This window comes from Nilaparvata lugens, unplaced genomic scaffold (genome assembly GCF_014356525.2).
Source record: "Nilaparvata lugens isolate BPH unplaced genomic scaffold, ASM1435652v1 scaffold7692, whole genome shotgun sequence".
NCBI classification, from domain to species: domain Eukaryota; kingdom Metazoa; phylum Arthropoda; class Insecta; order Hemiptera; family Delphacidae; genus Nilaparvata; species Nilaparvata lugens.
This window is the reverse complement of record NW_024093440.1, coordinates 1,958-6,099: the sequence shown is the minus strand read 5'-3', so window position 1 is coordinate 6,099 and position 4,142 is coordinate 1,958. Positions and strand designations below refer to the sequence as shown.

Sequence of the window (4,142 nt, the reverse complement as noted above, 5' to 3'; positions counted from 1 at the left end):
ACATACTAAATCGATCCCAACCAAAAACTTGATGACAGGTATGTTGCACTGGACGTGCACTTTAGCCCTTAGCCTTTTATAAGTATAGAGATTTTTTTTCGTAGCTGAACAAAAAAGTTCCTCATGACTTTGCTGTGCAGTGAGCGGTTAAAAAGTACAAAATTTTGTGGGGCCCCAGCTCTCTCAGGGGGGCAAATTTCGGAAAATCCTTTCTTAGTGGATGTTTTCAGGCTACCATAAACAATCGTGCAAAATTTCAAGTTTTTAGGCTCAGTTGTTTGGGCTGTGGTGTGATTTCAGTCTGTCGGGGCTTCGCCTTTTATAAGTATAGAGAAGAAGATTAGCTTGAGTAAGCAGTGAAATTTGGAACATACAAAACACTCAATTTCATGGTATTAAGCTATCTTTCCTCTATAGTTGCACCGAGCAAATTTCATCGTTCTCCAGGATCTTTATGAGAGTAGATTCATCTGATTTATCTCTTTTCTGTATAGGGCTACTTGTAATATAAATATAAAGAAATAAAAATCTGAGTACCTTTTTTTTGAAATATTTTATCACAACATGTTTCGGACATTTATGCCATTTTCATCTGTTAGATTCATCTGATCTGAAGGAGTGGTTATAGTCGAGTGGATTGGATGCTGGCTTCATAATTTAGAGACCTGGGCTCGAATATCGGCCTGAACAAGATATTTTTTCTCAGCAACTCTTATGTTTTAGATGGACACTTCAAGTCGTCGATCCCGGCTGCCTGGAAACAGTCGGTAGGTCATGATCTATAATCATGATAAATAGATTCTTGTCACTACTGAAATTGATTTCCATTTAGTAATCCATTCTGTGAGTTTTCAATACTTGAAGTCACTTTGGAATGTTTTTGCTAACTGAAGCCATTCTAATCCATTGCAGATGTCCACATGTGACCAGGGGACTGATAGCCAATCACCAGTCTCAGAGCACAATTCATTGAGTGGAAAATCAGATTCCAGTTTGACCAAGGCCATTGAACAAGAAGTGTGTGGTAAGTGTAGTGATAACATTGTTGATGTGTAGTATGTAATTCATAATTCAACTTGTATTTGCATTCTTTCCTTAAATTTTCATTAGCTGTGTGTTTCAAGTAGCCTTCAACTGCACCAATCACAGGAACTGTCTCATATTTATTACTCATACTTAGATTACTTTCAATTACCTATGCTTTCCTCATATTTTTCTTATGTATTTGTAAATTGCATTTACTGTATCTCTTTTTTTTAATAACTTGCTTAATACGATTGTAAATTGTAGTGAAGACTGTTTTGGGCCTTATGTCTGTAGTCTCCTTTGTACTGTAATAAATAAATGAATAAATAAATGAATAAATAAACATTTAGGAATCTCCTGAAATGAGAGCAGCTAACAGCAGGGTGTGCAAACACTGTTGTGACATTCACCCTATGAAATCAGTGGAAATGATAGGAACGTATTGTTGCCACTTATTTATTCCCAATATTCTCCCTAGTAGATATCTATGATGCAAGTTATCTAACCATGTTCACTAACAGAACCAATATTTATTTTTGTTTCATTGCTAATTATGATAAATTCTGAATTCAATAGATTTGATATGCCATGGAATAGATTTTTTCATTATTAAACATATTATTAAAATTGACAATGTGTATAGATTCTCACCGCAACAATATATATGCAATTCTTAGTTCTTGGGTTTTACTTTGTATTTTTTGGATTTTATTTTTATCCTTCATTTTTTCTTTGAATTTCACTTTTCTCCTCCTCATTGTACTCTCTCCCATCCTCCTCCTTCTCCTCATCCTCTTCCACCTCATATTCTTCCACTGCTTTCTCTTCCTCCTTCTTCTCATCCACATTTTACTTCTCTCCCATCTCCTCATCCTCCTACTGGTCCTCTAACTCTTCCTCCTCCTCCTTTTCTTGTACCTCCTCTTCCTCTCACACCTCATCCCATTCTCCTCTACATCATCCTCCTCCACCTCCTCCTTCTACTCCTCCTCCTCTTTTGCCTCTCCTTGACCTTTACTCACAACACTTGAGTGAATATTCATGTGCTTGTATTTCAGGTGGTAGAATAGCCAAAGTAGAATCTGTAACCAGTTTTTGAATGATCTGTTTCAATTATTTCATCTCAAGTCTCTCATGTCTCAATAAGTCATAGTGAAATAGTATATTTCGCACCTAGGGCCGAAAATGGGACTTTTCTGGCTCGAAATCGGTTTTCAAGTCCGAGGCCATAGGCGAGGACTAGAAAAGATTGAGAGCCGGAAAAAAACATTTTGCCCATGGTGAGAACGTTATTTTTCGCCACACAGGAAAATAAACAATATATATATGAGAATAATTGTCTATTTAAGCACTTCCGAAAGCAAAAGTGGAAGGTCATAGCTCTAGCAAATCTGAGGTAATCTGAATATCAAGAATTGTCAAGTATTTTTATTTTTTATTCTGATTTGTCTAAATAACCTAAAAGATTATGTTCAATTATGTAAGAGGTTGAGTTTATACTTTTTATTCTTCCATATGACAATAAGATGATATTATTATAAATGTTTTGATTATTGAATGATAAACACAAAGAATGAAAAGTTTTTGATCAGCTGTTTTAGCACACTTGAAATTTGGCCAATCTGAATGTCAACGGAAGTTTAGGTTAGAAGTTCTATCCTACTCTGAAAATAGAATTATTTGAATAGTTTATAATATATATCTTATCTGTATTCTATTCATCCAAATAAAATGATAGTATATTATTACAGAATACTTATTGAATTCTAAAAGCATAAAATGATTTCGTTTATCCACCATGTTCCATGATAAACGCTGTACTAGGAGGTTTGAGGTTAGATTCTATTATACTCTGAAAATTGAATTTGAATAGTTTATAATATCTCATTATTTGTATTTCATTCATCCAAATAAAATGATAGTATCTTATTGCAAAAACTTTATTGAATTCTAGAAGCATAACTGATCCCGTTTCATAAACTATTTGTAAACACGTTCACATCAAATCAGAATCAGCTGACTTCAAGGTTATTTTACAGCCCTAGGGCCGTAAAAATTTTACCGGCCTGGTCAGAAAACAATCACTTTCGGCCTCCATATGACGCACGTAAACCAGCTCATTACATCCAAGTGGGGCGAAAACATGTTTTCCACACAATATATATCCATATTTTACTCATTCAGGAGCAGGTGTTACCTGTACTCTGCAAGAGTGTTGAAAGCACAATGGATCGAATCTAGTTGTATAGTTTGGTGTGCTACCAATTTCTCCTAAATTGGTTGGATAGCATTTCTCACCTATTAACCTAAAGGAAGCTATCGGCTCCAAAATAGTAGATTCTTGATAAATTATGAATGGATCTATTGCTTATGAGTGAGAAATCCAGTTTTCAGAGCAAATCAACTTATAATCTTCATAAGAATTTTGGCAATATAAAACACAAATCCACAAAACAATACCTTACACACTTAAACATCTAGCATCATTACAAGCTAAAATACTTATCCAGTTATATAGTTGAAAACAATGGCTATAGGCTTGTAGACACACAAATCAAATTATACAAACTTAGAACACCATAAAACTGTTCAAATCTCAAATTAAAACATTAAAAATTTTACTTAAACAGAAAAATATTCAGAGAGCACAAAATTAGAACACATAGCCAGCCACCATTTTTTAGAGAGAAGCCCTAACAAGACAGAGCAAAGCCACACCTCAAACCAGTGACGACATTATGAACACGTCACCGATATAAATTCCAAAAAATTATAAATTACAAGTTCAGAATTTACATTTTACATTTGTTCTTAATAAAACCTTATTTAGAAACTGTTATTTTAAATTTATATATCCTCTATATTTATAATGATCTATTTATCTGTTAATTCTGTTAACTCTGTTTCGGTGATACCATGGAATGTGCAACACAATTATTTACGATAAATTCTCAGTTAAAAGTTGTCCACATATCGATTACTCTGATATTTACTATCAAGTTTATAGATCTCGAATTGAAGATTCGATTTTAATCAAGAAAAAATGTAATATTACAAATACCCCCTTTGACATAAAAATTTTACTGTTGAGAATTAAAGAAAAAAAAATTACATTG

General features: G+C 33.6%; 1 long non-coding RNA gene across 1 annotated transcript; it reads left to right on the top strand.

Moving 5' to 3' along the window:
- Window positions 1-561: 561 nt before the first annotated feature.
- LOC111053255 lies at window positions 562-2,114 on the top strand. The gene is made up of 3 exons (XR_005574113.1): window positions 562-767; window positions 913-1,024; window positions 2,085-2,114. It is a non-coding gene; the product is annotated as an uncharacterized LOC111053255 (long non-coding RNA).
- Window positions 2,115-4,142: the final 2,028 nt, after the last annotated feature.